The 19,147-nt window shown below is 36.4% G+C and overlaps 1 pseudogene; it reads right to left on the bottom strand.

Annotated features, from left to right (window-relative positions):
* Positions 1-6,918: 6,918 nt before the first annotated feature.
* On the bottom strand, positions 6,919-7,951 carry LOC100339556 (armadillo repeat-containing protein 1 pseudogene; annotated as a pseudogene).
* Between the last annotated feature and the right edge of the window lie 11,196 nt (positions 7,952-19,147).

Below are 19,147 nucleotides of genomic sequence, written 5' to 3'. Positions count from 1 at the left end.
TGATGTTGAGCATAATTTCAGGAGTTCATTGACCATTTGTATAGTGTCATTGGAAAACAAGCCTGACTTTGCTCTATTTTGTAAGTTATCTTTTGGCTATTGAGTTTAAGACATTTATGTATAATGGACACCAGGTTCTAATAAGATACAAGGTTTAAAAATATTTCTCCCATTATATAGAATATCTTTTCATTTCCTTGATAATGTCCTTTGATGGACAAAAATTCTAATTTATCTATTTGTTTCTTTGGCTGCTTGTCTTTTTGGTGTCATATCTAAGAATATACTGTCAAATCCACGGGCATGGCACTTACCCCTATGGTTTTTCTAAGAGTCTGATGATTTCAGCTATTGTATTTAGATTGCTGATCCAATCTGAGTTGATTTTTTTTTTTTTTTTTTAGTTTTCTTTTTTTACTATTCTGTAATCTGGTTTCACCTTTCCTCCCTCCCTCCCTCCCTCCCTTCCTCCCTCCCTCCCTTCCTCCCTTCCTCCCTTCCTCCCTCCTTCTTCCTTTTGAATATCCTGGTGCCTTTGTATCATTTGTTGAAGACACAATTTTTCCCCCCATTGAATCATCTTAGCACCCTTACTAAAAATCATTTAGCAATACATTTGAGAGTTTATTACTGAATTCCCTGTATTATTCCACTGGTCTATATGTATGTCTTTCTGCCAGTATTACCCAGTTTTGTAGCTTAGTAATAAGCTTTCAATGAGGAGTACTGAGTGAGTCTTCCAACTTTGTTCTTCATTTTAAACATTGTTTTGGCAGTTTAGAATTCCTTAATATTCCATACACATGTTAGAACAGATTTTTCTGTTTCTGAAAAAAAAAGTCACCTAGGTGTTAATAGTGATTGCACTGAATTTACAGATCACTTTGAGTAGCATTTCCATATTAATAATATGCTATCCAAGCTATGAACACAGGATGGCTTTCCATTTATTTAAGTCTTCTCTGATTCATTTCGGAAATGTGTTATAATTTTTGATCTGCAAGTCTTTCATCTTCTTGATTACACTTATTCCTAGGTGTTACTTTCTTTTAGATGCTACTGTAGGTGCATTTATGCTCTAAATTTTCTTGTAGATTGCTCATAGCAAATGGAATGGAACAACACTGTTGTTGTATGTTTATCTTGTATTTTGCTAAATTTATTTAGTTCTATTATCTTTCTTTCAGATTTTCTGCACATAGCAACTAATTTCTTGAAAATAGACATAATTTTATCTCTTCCTTTTCAAGGTGGATTCTGTTTATTGCTTGTACAATGCTTCTGGCTACAATGCAGCACTGAATAGCTACAGTGAAAACAAGAATCCTTCTCTCGTTCCTGACATTAGAGGGGTACCTTTCAGCCTTTCACTAGAATATGATGTTAGTGGTTTGTTTTCATAAATTCCCTATTATGTTGAGGAATTTTCCCTGTATTTCTAATTTTCTGAGAGTATTTATCATGAATGTCCATTGGACTTGCCTAATACCTATTCTGTGTCAGTTGAGACTATAATGTGTTTTTTCTTTGCCTTCATTTTATTAATATGATGTTTTATAGTGGTTGAATATCTTCTTTGAACACTTTCTTGAAATTCTGGCATAAATTCCAGTGGGTCATGGTGTGTAACCTTTTAATATACTGCTGACTTCAGTATTTTGTGGAATACTCTGTCATCTATGATAATTAGGAATATTGGATGTATTTTTCCCTTCTATGTTGTCTTTTTCTGGTTTTATTGTCATCATAGTAATGGGCCCATAGAATGAATTAAGAAATGTTCCATTCCTTCGTGTTTTATCTGAGACCTTAAAAATGATGAGTGACATTTTACTTTTTAAACATTTGATAATTTGACCAGTGAAAGTATTTGGTCATAAACTTTTCTTGTTACGATATTTTCAACAATGCTTTTGTCTGCCTTCTCAAACCTGCCTTTGGAATCATGTAGTTAGTTCTTCATTTCCTTTGTGTAGGATCTAGGTCTTTATTGATATTCTCTACTTACCCATGCTTTGCTTTAATTTTTACAGCATATTTAAGATACTTATTTAAAATCATTATCCAATAAGTCCAAAGTCTATGTTTCCTCAGGGACAGTATTTGTGAAATTGTTCAATGAATGGACCTTGATTTATTATTTCTTTACATGTTTTGTAGTATTTTAGATTACGGAGTATGTTGAATATTATAATGTAATTTGGAAATTAAATTATTCACCTTCTTAAGACTTGCTTTTATTGCTTAATGTAGCCTGGAGCTCACTGTTTCCTTAAGCACCAGGAGACAAATGTGGGGATGAAGGGAAGATAAGAGAAAGCAAAAGAAAAGAGAAAACAAACACACAAAAGTACCGCTACATATTAACAACAGTCCTCAAGGGCAGCCATTGTGATTAGATGCCTCTTGGGACACTAGCATCACTTATCTGACTGGCTGGGATGGAGGTCTGCCATTAATTGTCCTTTCAGCTTCTTGCTAATGCTCCTGAGAGGCAGCAGGTGAAGGCCCAAGTACTTGGATCTCTACCACCCACTTTGGAGAGCTGGGTGAAATAGCTGGCTCCCTGGCTCCCTGTCAGTCTGCCTTCCATGTAGATACATACATATTTTAAAAATAATAATAGCCTTCAGTCACATGAAAACAAGTTTTCCCTCAAATATAATATTAAAAAAAAAATAGAACCCACAATGAGTGAAAATTTCTCAATCATCAGATTGGCAAAAATCTGAAAATTTGGCCAGTGCCGTGGCTCAATAGGCTAATCCTCCTCCACCTGTGGCGCCAGCACACCGGGTTCTAGTCCTGGTCGGGGCACTGGATTCTGTCCCGGTTGCTCCTCTTCCAGTCCAGCTCTCTGCTGTGGCCTAGGAAGGCAGTGGAGGATGGCCCAAGTGCTTGGGCCCTGCACCCACATGGGAGACCAGGAGGAAGCACCTGGCTCCTGGCTTTGGATCAGCACAGCACGGGCCATACCGGCCATTTGGGGAGTGAATCAGCAGAAGGACGACTTTTCTCTCTGTCTCTCTCTCTCACTGTCTATAACTCTACCTGTCAAATAAAAAAAAAAAAATACGCTGTTTGGATGTGATTTAAAATGCTAAGTGAAATTGCATACTCATACAACCTCATGGAGAAAAATTCACAGTAGTTAGCAAAATTATCTGTGATATTTTCTTTTCCTATGTCTTAGTCCATTTTACATTTCTTAAAAAAATACCTGAGGCTAGGTCATTGTTAAAGAAATGTGGATTATTTGAGTCACATTTGTTAGGAAAATAGCGCAGTTTTATCTGTGGCACGATCTACACCGTGATTTACATCTGAGGCCCTAGCTCCTGCCACCATTGCTGAAAGCCAGGTGGCCACAGGGCCCAACCACTGGTGCCAAGCTCCACCCCCATCCTAATGGGATTCACTGCTCCTGCTTCCCTGCCTGCCCTCCAGCAACGTTTTAAAAGGACCTGTTCCTGAACACCTGGCTCTCTTGGCTTCTCTCTTCTCTCCTGCTCACTCTCTCTAGCCTCTTCTCCTCTCTCACTCCCCTCTCTCCACTCCTCTCTCCTCTTCTCTCTCCTCTTTCTCTCTTACTCTCCTTTTCCTTCTTCGCCCCTTCCCTCCAGTCTGCTGCGTTTTCCCCAATAAACCCTTTCCCTTACTCTGGTGCTTGGTGTGTTTTGTGATGCGTAACAGAAATACATAACAATGTTGACTGCTAAGTTCAAACAGCAAAGGACTGGCTATGATGCAGGATCCTTTGGCTGCTCACAGCAAGGCAGATAAACTGGTGAGCAGAAGGAGCATTTACGAGAGAGAAAAGAGACTGAGCCTACTGCTTTATAGCAATCCACTCTCCTCATAATTAATCCAGACCAGCAAAATGGAGAATGTATTCCTGTGAGACCTAACTCATTCCTACAAGAATCATTAATCCTTCTTAAGGATCCTGCCACCTCAACACTGTCCCCTTGAGGACCAAAATTCTAGCACATGAACCTTTGAGGAAAAAATCATATTCAATCACAAACTGGTGAAATTTGAATAATGATTGGGCAGTTGATAACACTAAGGAAAATTTTTCTATGTACTTCAGGTATTATAATGTATCATGATTTTAGACTCAATAACTTTTATTTAACCTTTAAATTTATTTTAAAATCAAAATGAAAATCACAAAAATAAAATGAAAATTGCATAAAGTTGCAGTGGTAGCATGGAGGGGTCCTGGGTACAAGCCATCCTGCTTCTCTCCATACTAACATCTTACATAGTTTTAACACATTACCAAACTAGAAATTGGCATTGCTAATGACAGTATTAACAAAATAAGAGGACTTATGTTTTACCAGTTTAAAGTCCTCTTTCTTTTTAAATAAAATGAAACTTTATTACACATATACATTTATATAGCCACCACATAGATCAAAATACAGAACTCTTCTATCATCAGAAAGCAACCCCTAGTAGGATTTTTTTAAAAAATCACACTCTTCTCCAATTCCTAATCTTTAATCAGTTATCAACATAGTTTTTTTAATTATGTTAACTTTTATTATTTTACAATATATTTTAAAAAAAATGCCATTACAGATGTCTTAACTGCTCTATAAGATCTGGAATAGAACTCACAAACATCAAGCTGTAATACTCACTTGTACTGAACCATTTCTACCAAATGGAAGTAGATTTTTTTAAATAAGCAGATGTGTGGCAATGCAAACTAAAATGCAAACTTGTTAGAACAGTAAACTTTGCTTTAATGGCTATAGAAAGGAGGTGGTTTTGTTTTCTTTTTTCAACACATCTGGTCCTGGCGCAAATCACATTCTACACTTAGAGCAGTATGTGCCCTGAATGCTTCTATTTCCTGTTTGTGTGTGTACCTTGGATCAGAGACCAGATACATGAAAAAGCACCGTTCTTCACACCCGCGATGCCTCTCCCTCTAGAAGGTCACAATGTTAACAAAATCTAGACTCTCCTTGTTGATGGTAGTTTACAATTATTTTTCTCCAAGTAATACTGGATGTTTTTAACAGTCTCTAAAAGAGAAGTGATGAAAATGGACGGAAACCCTCCTGGGTACAATTTGCACTTCACATTCTCCAAGTAGTAAAATAGCAGCTCTACATGTTATAAAAAAGGAATTTAAATTTCTTGTTATTAGTTTTCAATCATATTAACTTTAAAATGTATTTGGATTTAGGTGAATTTCCAAAAAGAAAATTTTAGTTGCCAAATATTTTAGAAATTTAATAAAGCATTTCACACAATTAATTAGCTTCTATCTACCAAAAAAATATATGTGTGTGTATAATATATCTTACCTTAACTAAAGTTTTCTTTTTCTGGCTGGACATGGGAAACAAGATTAAATGACCAATGCTGGTTTTATTTTTTTTATAAGCAATAATTTGGGAAAAAAAATTAAGCAATAATTTGGGTCTCTTTTTTTTTTACTGAATATCACTGCAGCATTTTCATAATAAATTCACAAAAGGCAATACAAAGAAATGCCTACTGAACAGGCTTCTGCTAGGCAACCATCTAAGTTCAACTCTTCCAAAGTGGCACTGTGGCATTACAGGCATTTGATTTGTGTTTTCCTTTTTCAAGTTTGTCAGTTCTTTACTACTACTATTTTTGTCTAGCGGGAGATAGTATGTAATCACAAAGTAAGGCCTAGAGACCATTTATAAGTGCTTGCAATATCATGGTGGACTTAACTCTCAAGATCTGATATAAACCAAAGTGAACAGCAGTCAACAGGAACCACATCTGGTCACATTCAAATGGTCTCCAAAAAGCACTTTGCTAAAATACATACTTCCTTCTTTTTGACTGATATGGTATTAATCTTGTTGAAATAACAGCAAATAAGTTGCAAAAATTTTGGGGGGGAGACTGTTCAAATAATTATATTTGAATTTGCAAAATGTCATTAGTAATGTCCTTTCTACAAAAATGGTTGGCAAAATAAAAAGAGGCACAAAAGGGGATAAACAAAAAATGTTTTCAATTGTCAGTGAAGAGTATCAAAGCAAGTACTGCTCATGAAAAGCAGAGAAAAATGTTCAGTAATTCATGCACAACTTGAGCTACTTAGAAACTTCTCTTCAGATACGTCTTGAGGCTTGAGGAGAAAGTAAGTTTTCCTAATCACATGCTTCATGTAAAATGAAACGTAAAACTGCACATACAGGTTTGGTTTCAACAGTGGACCCATGTTTTTAAAAAATGAGGCAACGAAACAAAAGAAAATAAAACCAAAATACCTTCAGGAACAAAGCAATTCCACCTGTAGCCTCTGTCCTTTTTATCACCCAGTGGGGTAAAATGTCCAATCAAATGTAAATGCAGCATACGCAATCCTGTAATCTAAAAACTTTTTCATGATAACTTATTGCAAATTGCACTTGACAGGTCACTGTCGCTCCCCCTCTTCGTGGAGGAACGACACAGGACCCTGCGCTGTTCTTTCGTCTGCTCGGCCCTCCCCGGGTTTGCTGCTGGTTCTTCCCGGGTTGGCTACTATCCCTTCCACCTCCGTGGAAGGGCAGTTCCCCCTGCCACTTTCCCCACTTCCGCAGGGGAGCGGCACACCGCCGGCCGGCTCTTCTCGGGGGCTGCACAGGTGTTCCTTCAGCTAGATGTTCCCCTTAGATGTTCCTGGTGCATGCCGTCTCTCTCCTCCTTTATAGTCCTCCTCCGCCAATCCTAACTCGGCTGCCCACACGCCGAGTACGCTGCTCTCCTCCAATCAGGAGCAAGTCCTACAGTTTATTGGTTGAACTGGAGGCAGCTATGCGGAAGCTGTTTACTTCTCTCCCAGCGCCATATTGGGGGAGAGCAGATGCATAGAATAAGTCTTAATTCCAGTAACTCAGTCCAGTCCGGGCTGTTCCCCACAGGTCACCACAACAATGGAAAACTGGCCCCTTGTTGGTTCACACTGTCCTTGAGCCCCAAAGTGAAGTTGAAGTCACCAGTAAAATGACCTGGATAAAAAGTTTGCCGCTGTGCTCAGCCAGCTAGTTCCACCCTCCGGGTGTGAGCGGACCGGGGACACTGCTGTGTCCTGCTCCTTGGTGGCACTCTCATCCTCCGGCAGGTAGTCAGGCAGCTCTGCGTTCTGCTCTACTTCCACAGGAGTATCCTGGAGCGGGACCAGCATCTCTTCTCCACTTCCACTTTTCACAACTTGCTGAGCTTTCATAACCTTGGTTGATGCTATCGCTGATGCCACAGCCTCCGCCTTCAAATCTGAACGGATTCGCACCACACATCTTTGAACAGCCATTTGAAAAGTAAAGCTAATAACACCTTTAATTTTTAACAAAGCCTCTTCACATAGATTTCTTTGAGACGTATCATCAAGACCATCTATATGCAAAACCACTGTTTTGCACGCTTGTTTGTAGTTCCCAGAAAAAACTGAGATTTCCTTCGACGTGAATTCATTTCACTGAAGCTATCGCCATCTGCCATATTAGAGGACTGAAAAATGTCATAGATTGCAGAGGCCAGGAGTTTTGTTTCTCCTGGAGTTGTAGTTTTCTGTATAACATTTTGTAAACTCAATATCATACCCAGTTCCCCCTTCATCTTCTCTCTGTTTGCACGGCATTCCGCCAAGTATTGAAGAGCGAGCAAAGCCCAGTGGACCACAGGGGGGTTGGGATGGTCCATAAACAGAATAAGGCCAGGCAGACATCCCTGGTCCCGGACGATGGCTCGTCTATTTAATGGATCTGCTGCTAGATCTCGTAGCTGGTTAACTACTGATAGAGCATCAGGTTCTTCATTCATAGTAGAGGAGGAAGAATTCATCTTCTAGGCCACGCACGTGAAGAAAATCTCAAATTCGCTCCAGAGTTTCAGGAGTCCAGAGCCTCCCGCACCATCAGGGCCACGCCGATGAATGAGGCAGAGACGCGCGGGCTACACCGGACGAGCCTGCAGCTGCCTCGGTAATCGCCAACAACCGGACTAACTCAAAGAGCCCAAGAGCGAAGGCTATCAACATAGTTTTGTCATTATGAGATTATTAAATAAATCTTAAATGGATCTTCAGGAGTAGAAATAGAATCATAGCTAAACTTTCTTTATATATATATATAGATATATATAGATATAGATACATTGAACTGATTGCTCCATATGCCAATTATTTTTTATGTTTGTGACTAGGTGACTTTGATTCCTACCTACAAAATGAAAACCAAAAATTAGAAGACCCCAGTTGACAGGCACCTTGTAGCAGACCTGTGAGGACACCACTATCCCCAAAGGGTTTTAACTCCAGTATAGAACAAAATATGTAAACCATTAGGTATTTGAGTAACAAGTAGTCTATTGCATGCAAATTGATCAATGCCATAAAAAAGGCACAGTGAATACAGAGGAAAAAATGGTCTCTATATAGAGTACAAAAATAAATATAATTACCAGTATCAGATTAAATAAGACTCAGCTAATCTTGGTTGAGTGCTTCGATTTAAAAAGTTACTATAATCATTAAGCATATATTAATATTAAAAAGTAAACAAGTTTACTTTTATTTCCCAGACCACTATATTTCAGCTTCATATGGTTATTGGAGCATTAAATTCCTTGTAAACAGGCACAATAAAGGAGATACATCATTAATATTTATCTTGTAATCATAGAAGAGCTGTAGTTAGCTAGACTTTATGTTCATAAAGGCCAGCTCAGGCCATGGCTTTATTTCTAAGCCATATGGAAGAATGCCCACCTTCTGAGTCATCTAGATCGCTTCATGCAGTATTTGGTTTTGTTTCTGAATATTCTCATGTAGATAACTACAGCACCAATTCACATTAGATTATTAGATGTTAAAGCATCACAATGCAGTAAGATGTTTGCAGGACACCTTCCTCATTGTAGCCAAAAACCAGAGGACATGGAAAAAGTAGCAGATGAATTTATAAAGCCGATTTGTAAATTCAGCAGAGGTGATTTTTCCTGGTAAACCAGACACAGATTTAAAATAGACACATCTTAAATTAAGCCAATGTCATTCATAATCATACTTTCAAACTATTAATAAGAATTTTTCAAAGTGTTTAACTGATCTGAAACCTTAATGGAATGTACTCTCCATGTAAAAATTTGCGACAAACCCAAAATGGATAATTGAGTATTAGAATTTGGTTTTATTTGCCATTCATTCAGTGGTTCTATAAGAATATCTTTGGCTCACATCCACATACATGCGCAATTTAAAATACAGTTTACTTATATGATGACAAAATGCATCTGATAAAGATTTAAAAAGAGAATTACAGATTTTAGAAAATTATGAGTCACACTGTTTTATGTTTTTTCACTTACTATTATATGTTAACAATATTTAAGTTATTTTGTATTTTCCTCTCCTTTTTAAGTGGCTACTTAGTATTTTGAATTATAGATGTATTAGAGAGTATTTGGTTAATACATAACTTTGGGCATTTTAATGAGTTCTAGATAATATTAAAATAATTTCAGTTTCTCCATTATGATGAACATAATTGTGAATAATAGTTTTACATAAATATTTGAGCTTTTTTTCAATGAATAATTAAAGATAAATTAACTGAGGAATTAGTGAGTCAAGTTTCCATACACACAATATTTTTAAGAAATATTGCTAAGTTTATATTCAAATGCTTCCCAGAAGTCATTTAGTTTTAGACTCACACCAATACTCAATTTCTGTAATAATTTATCACATTTTTGTGAATATTGGAATTTGAACATTTTAAAAAATATTTAAGGGCATTATTAGCACATGTAAAAATGTAAAATTTCGTTTTTTGATAATTTGACTTGTGGAGTGGAGCATCTATTTATGTGTTTACATTTCTATGTGCAATGACTGTGACATTGTTTTTATTCCCTAGAAAAACATTTTTTAAATCAGAATCTTGCTTTTTTCTTTTTTTAATAATTCTTTATCATGGGCAGTGTTTGCTTTTCTTTTATGTAACAGGTTATTTATATCCTTGTACTTGCTGTTTAACTATGTTACTTTTATTCTCAACTGGAAAAAAATGTGTGTGCATTCATTTTTCTCAAATCTAAGAATACTTTCATTAGCATACTGCACATTGTTTAGTCACTTAGAATGATTTTCAAACACAAAAATTATGACCTTACCCATCTTAAGATTCATTTTCTATACAATCGGGGCTTGGGAATCTTGAGATAAATAGTTACCTAATTTTGTATTCACAGCAAATGTATAAAGACTCCAAAATAATTTATTAGAGAGAAAATCACATTTTTTTCAATGAATATAAAAATGTTACCTCTACCTTGTACTAAGTTCTCATATAAGGTGTGCTTCAATTTTGGTTCTGTATTCAATGTCACTGATTTGCTTGTCTCTTAATTTGACAGCATCACAGAATCTTAGTAATTACAGCATCATGATTTGTTGCTAATGTGTGGCATCTCACATCTGTCTCCTTCCTAAACACTTTCTATCATGTGGCAGCATGTGGGTATACTCATATTCTTCTAAATTGATGTTTTGGGTCAGGATTTTGATAAAAGTTCATTTAATCTGTAGGTCAATTAAAGTAATATCCATGGGTTTACAACTCCTAAGACCCTAAAGTACACTGAAATGTGTTTAATTTAAGCACTTTTTGCTCTTTGTTCAAGTTCTGATTAGATATCATGTGGCTTCGGTTACTTTTTTGATAGTTTTTTCATGTAGAAAAACTACAGAATTTTGCTTTATTTCAGCATCCACCTACTACTATCTTCAGTGTTTCGGAGACTAAGAATTTGAACACAGAATAATATTTACAGCAAATATCTTACCAACATGCTCAATTAATAAAAAAAAAAAAAAAAAAAAAAAAAAAAAAAACTCTTGTGCCCAGGCATTATGTTTCTCCCATTTACCCTTATCTGAATTTCTTTCAGTTTTAACTTGATTCCTATCAGCCTACCCTTTCCAACATAACATACGACTTCCATGTCTCTTGCCAATTTCCTACAAGTTTCTTGCTCTTCCTTTCTTCCAGACTCCTGTTATTGGTTTCTACCCATTCCTACTGTACTGACTATTTATTGTCAGAGTCATTAAAATATTTTTACCACACAAGAAAACACTTACTGTGAAAAAATAACAGTAAACTGGTGGATGCCAATCTCAGCACAAACTGCACATCAGGAAATTAAAATTCCTGTTACTGTCAACCTAATGAAAGAATTATTTCTATCTGTGTTAAAAATTAAAATGATTTCAAAAACACAGCTGAAAATACAGAATTTTCTTTCAGAATATCAGATGCCAAGAGAATTGTTGAGACAATATTAATACTAAAACCAATTTTCTTAGTTATTAAAATGTGCTACATTTATCCATTAGTCAGAAATAATCTTCTTAAATCATAAAACAGTACTCAAATTTAAGAAGTGTTTACTTAGCACTTCAGTGAAAACTGATTAACTCCTGGGTTGAAAAGAAATGCTTTGGGACCTGCACATTTCGGCCTAGCTGATTAAGCTGCCACCTGTGATGCTGCCATCCCATATCAGAGTGTCAGTTCAGGTCCAGGCTGCTCTGCTTAGGATCGAGCTCCCTGCTAAAAATCCCAGCAAACCAGCAAAAGGATTCGGAATAAGGTGCTTGGACCTCTGCTACCCATGTAGGAGACCTGGATGGATTTCCAGGCTCCTGGCTTCAGCCTGGCCCAACCCCAATTGTTTTGGCCATTTGTAGAGTAAACCAACAGATAGAAGATCTCTTTCTTTCTATCTCTTTCTCTTTGTGACTCTACCTTTCGAACAAATAAAATAAATCTTAAAAATAGAGGAATGCTTATTGCCAGTATTCCGTGTCACACCTAATTAAGGGTTTTACCTCCTAAGATGTTTACTATATGATATTATCAATGCACTGATCATAGTTGATTAGGAATGAGCAGAATGATGTCTACTTTCTACATTTAGAATGAATGGTGCAAAGAATGAAGATATATTGAATATATAATAGAAATGATGAAATTCCCAAAAGATAAGTTTACATATACATTGTTCAACATCAAATTACATTCGATTTATTCTAAAATTATAAAAGACACACTATATTTACAAGTATAAAGTGTTACCCAATAAATTACAATTTTATATATAAACGTGAGCCTTCCAGAGGCTCAAGCACTCGGACCATCTTCCACTACTTATCTATTAGCAGGGAGCTGGACCAGCACTGGAGCAGCTGGCACTCAAACAAGTATGTTTGCCCATGTATGTGCTGGTGTCCCAGACAGAAGCTTTATCTGTTATGCCACAACACCAGCCACTCAGTATGTGCTTTTGATTTTGCATTTTTAAAAATTTACTCTTTCCTGTTTCTTATAGGAATGATTAAGTTTTGCTTATCTCCACCAGTGACCTGGAGGTTACACAATCAAACCTACAGGGAACCAGTATCTTTAAAATCTTCTGGAATGAGGCAAGTCACTTAGACTTTTTGATCTCTCTATAATTACTCCTTGATGTATAATGCAGGGCTACTTACTCAGTTCTACCTTGCTGTTACAAGTATTAATTTTAGTTTATAAACTCCATAATTTAGATTTGCCAAAACATTTTCCAAATTAACCGTCTTGTTGCTCATATTGGTCCCATTACAAAATTTATTTTTCCCTAAAACATTCTATAAAAGTTTTCTGAAAATGAAAATAGGAGTAACGTTCAATCTTTATCTGAAAACACCTTTATTTTACTTCTATTAATATAATAATAGTTATAAAATTATATATTGAATTTTTATTTAGTAGTATCATTTATTTTTTCATTCATTATTAAAATTGTTTGTCTATTTTGTGTCAAAAATCTTAGCGAATGATAGACATAAATGAACAGGAGGGTCCAGTGTCATGGCTCAGTAGTTAAGCCACCCCCTTTTATATTGTGCTGCAGGTCAAGTTCCAGTTGCTCATTTCCAATCCAGCTCCCACTAATGTACCAGGGAGAGCAGTTAAAGGTGGTCCAAGTACCTGCACCCCTACAACCCACATGGGAACCCTGGATGGATGTCCAGGCTCCTGGCTTCAGCTTGGCCCAATCCCAACCTTTGTGGATATTTAGGGGTAGTCAGCTAATGGAAAATATCTCTCTCTCTCTGGAGCTCTGCCTTTCAAATAAGTAAAATAAATCTTTTTTTAAATGAACAAGGGACAAAAATTCTAATTGTGTACCATTTGCATTTTCTATAGGAAGTAAGCATTAAACAAATAAAGAAATAAACTATATTACAAGGTATTGGATTGAGTGGATGTGTTTTATTGTGATAAAAGTAAAAAAAAGCCTATAAGAAACTAAATGGACAAAATTTTTGTCTCGTTATTCTCAATTATCCTTTTCCCAGATAATTTTAGAGCTGTCTCTTTGTACTTTTATTACCTCAGATAATTCACTACCTTATTTTCTCCTTTAAAACTAAATTAATTGTCTTTTCAATCTTTTTCCTATTGTTCGTATTTAAAAATAATTTTCTATAGCCGGCGCCGTGGCTCACTAGGCTAATCCTCCACCTTGCGGCGCTGGCACACCGGGTTCTAGTCCCGGTCGGGGTGCCAGATTCTGTCCCGGTTGCCCCTCTTCCAGGCCAGCTCTCTGCTGTGGCCCGGAGTGCAGTGGAGGATGGCCCAAGTACTTGGGCCCTGCACCCCATGGGAGACCAGGAGGAGCACCTGGCTCCTGGCTTCGGATCAGTGTGGTGCACCGGCCGTGGCGGCCATTGGAGGGTGAACCAATGGCAAAGGAAGATCTTTCTCTCTGTCTCTCTCTCACTGTCCACTCTGCCTGTCAAAAAATAATAATAATAATTTTCTATCTACTGATTTTGTCTCTGACTTGCCTTCTGTTTAGTTAAAATTCACTGATTCACTGATTCTTCTACTATCTATGTCAGGCCATGTGTTTAATCACATTTTAATTTAGTTGGATGGTGAATCTTTTTGTTTGTTTGTAAGGCAGGGAGAGAGAGAATGAAAGAGACAAAAAGACAGACAGAGAGATCTTCCTTTTCCATGTTCACTCCCTCAAAGCCAGCAAAGGCCACAACTGGGCCAGGCAGAAGATGGGAGCCAGGAACTCATTTGAGTCTCCCACATGTATGGCATAGACCCAAGTATTTGAACTATCACTTTCTGCCTACTTAAGTGTACATTAGCACAAATCTGGAATTGCAAGCAGAGCCAGGTCTTGAACCCAGGTATTTTGTTATGGGATGGCACTGTCCCAAGTCTTATCTTAACTGCTAGGTCAAACACTTGTCTGGTAAATGGATGTTTTTAAAACTTAAATACTTATTCTTGAAATTTCTTATTTCCAAATTTTTTATCATTTTCTTTTCTTATATATATATATATATTTGTCTTTTACTCAGTTTATAAGTTCCCTTAAGTGTATTATTTTATTTTAATAATAATAATTATTATTTATTTTAATAATAATTCTATCTTTAAAATTTACCCTGATATTTGAACAAGATAAAGTTGTGGTTTCAGTCTTTTTAAATCTTGTACAGTGTCAAATTCACTATTAGTGAAAGGTTTGCATGTGTGTGTGTGTTTATAAGTTTATTTTTGAGAGGCTTGATCTTTTCCTTTGGATTAAAAGTATAGATTGTGTTAGGAATATTTTCCAAATAATGTCGGATTTGCTTTTGCAAGCAGTGCCAATTTAAGTTCTTTAGTAATGTTAATATTCGCAGTAGGAATCCCAGAATATTCAGATAGCAGAGACTCCAAACTATCTTGAGGTCGGAACACTGGTTAATATTCTGTTGTTTTTTTTTTTTTTTAACATTTATTTATTTATTTGAAAGGCAGAGTTACAGAGAGAGAGAGAGAGAGAGAGAGATCTTCCACCCACTGGTTCACTCCCCAGATGGCCTCAATGGCCCGAGCTACGCTGATCCAAAGCCAGGAGCCAGGAGCTTCCTCTGGTTTCACCATACAGGTGCAGGGACCCAACGACTTGGGCCATCTTGTACTGCTTTCCCAGGCCATAGCAGAGAGCTGGATCGGAAGAGGAGCAGCCAGGACTAGAACCAGCGCCTATATGGGATGCCAGTGCTTCAGTCCAGGGCTTTAAATTGCTGCACCACAGCACTGGTCCCCCTAACACATTCTTGGATCAGCTCAGCTCCTGCTGTTGAGACCAACTGGGGAGTGAACCAGTGGATGGAAGACTCTCTTTCTCTGTCTGCCTCTCCTTCTCTCTCTCTGTAATTCTGACTATCAAATAAATAATAAATACATCTTAAAATAAAATAACATGATCTGTTGATATGACTTGGAAAAGATGAACCTTCAGATACCTTACTAAAAGTTTCCCATTACTTCTTTCATGCCCTGTTTACACTGTGGGGTATGGGGCAGGAATGGTAAACAGAAGATCAGCACTTTTAATTCCACTGTCAAGCAATTCATTTTGTCTTCCAAAATGGTTTACGATGAAGCATTTTCTTCTGTGGGCTTGAACACACAATCTTTCTCCATGGGAAGCTTCCTTGGAAATCTGAAGGAGTGTGAAACCATGAAAACGCCTTCTTTTTACAAACTCTAGTCAGCCTCAACACTAGGCATAGATTCATGGATGAATTCCAGTTTGGATAAAAATACACAATCTATTAAATAATATTTTAATGAATGGGGTAGATGACTTTCTGTATTGCGCATTATTTTGCATACTCAAAATAAAATTTATTGAATAGGAGGCCAGCATTGTGGCATAGCAGAGGAAGCTGCCTGCAACCCTGGCATCACACATAGGTCCCAGTTTGTGCCTCGGCTGCTCTACTTCCAATCCAAGGCCCTGATAATGGACTGGGAAAAGCAGCAGAAGATGGCCCAAGTGTTTGGATCCCTTCCACCTTCATAGGAGATTCATATGAAGGTCCTGGCTTTGACATGGCCCAGCCCTGGCCATGCAGCCACCTCGGGAGTGAACCAGCAGATAGATTTCTCACTTCATCTCTCTCTTTCCCTCTGTACCTCTGACTTTAAACAAGTCTTTAAAAAAGTTTGTTGATTATGAATACATTCTTATATCATCTAACCCATCTAATCAGGTTTATGCAAATCTCTAAAGATTTGATATTCTAAGACAATATATAGAGAACATACAAATACCTCCTTTTAAACCAGCACATCTCAGCAGATCATTTATAGAGCTAAAATTTACTATTAACATACACAAATAGATACATTGTAAGTAAAATCTTCCTAAGATGTTGTCCAGAAAGCCAAAATCATGAATTAGGCAGTAGTATATGAGGTCAGTTTAGTAACTGGACTACAGTGACTATACGACTAATTCTGTTGAAAACACAAAATATAGTCATTATGACAGTCATAAATGGACATAAAATGATGAATGTTTTATCTATTTAAACATGTGTTTCAAATTTTTTCCAGAATTTTCATTTCCTGTATAATATAACATCTCCCCTAAGCTTTTACTGAAATATATAAGGAGAATTCACCTTCATTCATTGAGTAACCCTGATTGGACATAAAAAGAGGTTTTCTCTATATACTATACATCTGAAGAAGCAACCCATTAGAAAAGCATGAGGTTGAGAATAAATGGAACAATGCTGGCAAATTAGAATTTCCTTGTAGTACTGATCAGTGCTTCAAATGATAGCCTGGGCAGCAATAATAATAGACTATCTTATGACTCTTTCTTTGGTCTATCTAGGGCAAGTGTTCATAGCCCAAATATATCTTGCCTACTTCACTTGAACTATGTAAACTTTAAATAAATCACAGTAATTTTATCAATTGATCCTATATTTGGCCAAAAAAGTCAAAAAAACTGTTACAATCTTATTTCTGATGAACATATCAAAGTGATTGTTGTATGCCACATCTTTTAAGGAAGCATATGTTAAACATGGCAGGCAAAGATAAACTTTAAAAGGCTTCACTTGTCCTAACAGCCCATCTGTTTCCCACTCCCCGCAGAGCACATCTCTTTTCTGGGGTCCCTTTCAGGTGTGCTCCTACCTTATGTAACACTCTCTTTATTGTAAGTTCATGCTGTGACCCTGTCAGAATTGCTACAGCAGGGGTGACCTCAGTAATGACCATCCACAGCCTGCCAAGCTAACTTGGTCAGTGTTAGCTGATTAAACTTTTAACAACATCCCCTGTGCGATAAAGGGCAAAATGACAACTTTGCCCATCGTCAAGGTGTCTGTATAATAAACTAATTAGTAAACCACACAGTCTGTGGAGCTTTTAATGAGTGCTATCGGCTGGCCTCTGTAATAAAAACCCAGTCTGCCCCCTTTTGGGATTCAATTAAGGCACAGACTGTCATATGCTTGGTCTAGCTGATCAATGAATCCATTCCGACCTTTGTCGGAGCTGTTTGCAAGGTCAGTGGCAGTAGTGAAGAAAGCCAGCTTGGTAAAGGAGATATACCCACCAGCGGCCGACAGGCTCCAAGTCCAGTTGTTAGTATCCTTGTGGTCATTTGACATCAGCAGAAGTTTCTCTCATTCAAAGGTTAGCTGAAAGAGAAGACAGTAATGAAAAAAAATATACTGGTATTTTTTTCACAGAAAGGTCCTGTGTTATTAAAAAATGATCATTAGTCTGTTAACATCTACTTTTACCTTGCGGTAGCTTCTTTTTCTTCACCCAGTGGAATACACTGTCCAACTTTTGTTCTTCCAAATATAACTATTGATTTAGTTCTTTTCCAGATGTGAAAACAAATGCAACATTTATGAGTTGTAGTCTTGTTTCAAAGATTCAAGGTGTTTGGGTTTTGAAAAAGAAGTTAAATTAGGAAAGAAGATATTGCTTATTAAAGGTCCATGAGTACAGAAAATTTTTTTATAATAAACGATTTTTTTACTATATCATTTTGGATATTATAAGACTCTTCATATCTAAATCTCAAACACAGATTTTCAACTTGAGAAACTTCATATTTATTTCTGCAAAAAATTATTCAAGATTAAAAATAGTGAATTTTTCTAATATTTAAATTATAGTTTGATGAGAGAATGAATATATTTTACTAAATATGATATAAATAAATTTAAAGGGATAACTATTTATAAATTTTGTAGCTTATGGCATTCCAGACTTAATATTGATAGGTTCTGGATTGATCCCAAAGAGCCATGCGAGAGAGCAATCTAAAATTTTATTGACACCCATGAGTGAAAAGCTTCACTGAGGAGCTGTGAGCTGGAAAATGATGGAACTGGAGAATGAGCCCAGCTGTCCAGTGGGCAGCTGCAGCTGAGAGTACTCTGTTGTTGTACACACAATGAGCATTTGAGAGGTCCCAGAGAATATCACTATTTATACGTAATATAAGGTAACATTTTGGGATTTTGGAGACTTAACAAATTTAAATTTATATGTATTTATATATATTCATATACATATGTAAATGTTTTATCATTTATTATTATTTCCCACAAAATGGACAACTATGTTCAAATGATGTTGAAATGTTCAAATTGAAATATTTGTAAAGTCTAAAAATTTTAACAAGTGTATGTTTATATAAAATATAGAATATAGTTAAATTTGAATAGTTTATAACTGAGTGTTTTGGTTGACTTTAAGCATTAAAACCAAAGATACCCTGAAACCTAAGAATGCTGACACATGTGAGTGTATATTAAGGCAGTAATTACATGCCTATAGAATATGAAATCACTAAAATGCTCACTGCAGAGCTTATTTTAACAGAAAAAAAAGTAGTGTAACAGGTAAATACTGCACCACAAGGGACTTTATTTATTAAAAGGGTGTGCGTAACACTAAAACATTTTGCAGGTCTTGGAAATTATGATTCAGGGCCTACCATCATAGTAAGAATCAAAGGTCTGTATGGTTTGCCAGCAAAGAGGCCAGTGTGAAAAGAAAAATGCTACTACTTCTGTAATATCTGATTCATAATACATATTGAATATGTATGCAGAATATATTCGAATTTATATGGGTATGTTCCTATATACATACATATGTATATGTGAATTGTTTGTATATACATACACAAATGCAGAATTCATGTATGCATCCATGTACAAATTCATGTGTATATACACTAAAAGTAATTATACTTTTACTTTTTGTTCTTT

This window comes from Oryctolagus cuniculus, chromosome 9 (assembly GCF_051225735.1).
Source record: "Oryctolagus cuniculus isolate XC-2025 breed Fujian yellow rabbit chromosome 9, ASM5122573v1, whole genome shotgun sequence".
Taxonomy (NCBI): domain Eukaryota; kingdom Metazoa; phylum Chordata; class Mammalia; order Lagomorpha; family Leporidae; genus Oryctolagus; species Oryctolagus cuniculus.
The sequence above is the reverse complement of the archived record's forward strand: the minus strand, read 5'-3'. Positions and strand labels throughout refer to the sequence as shown.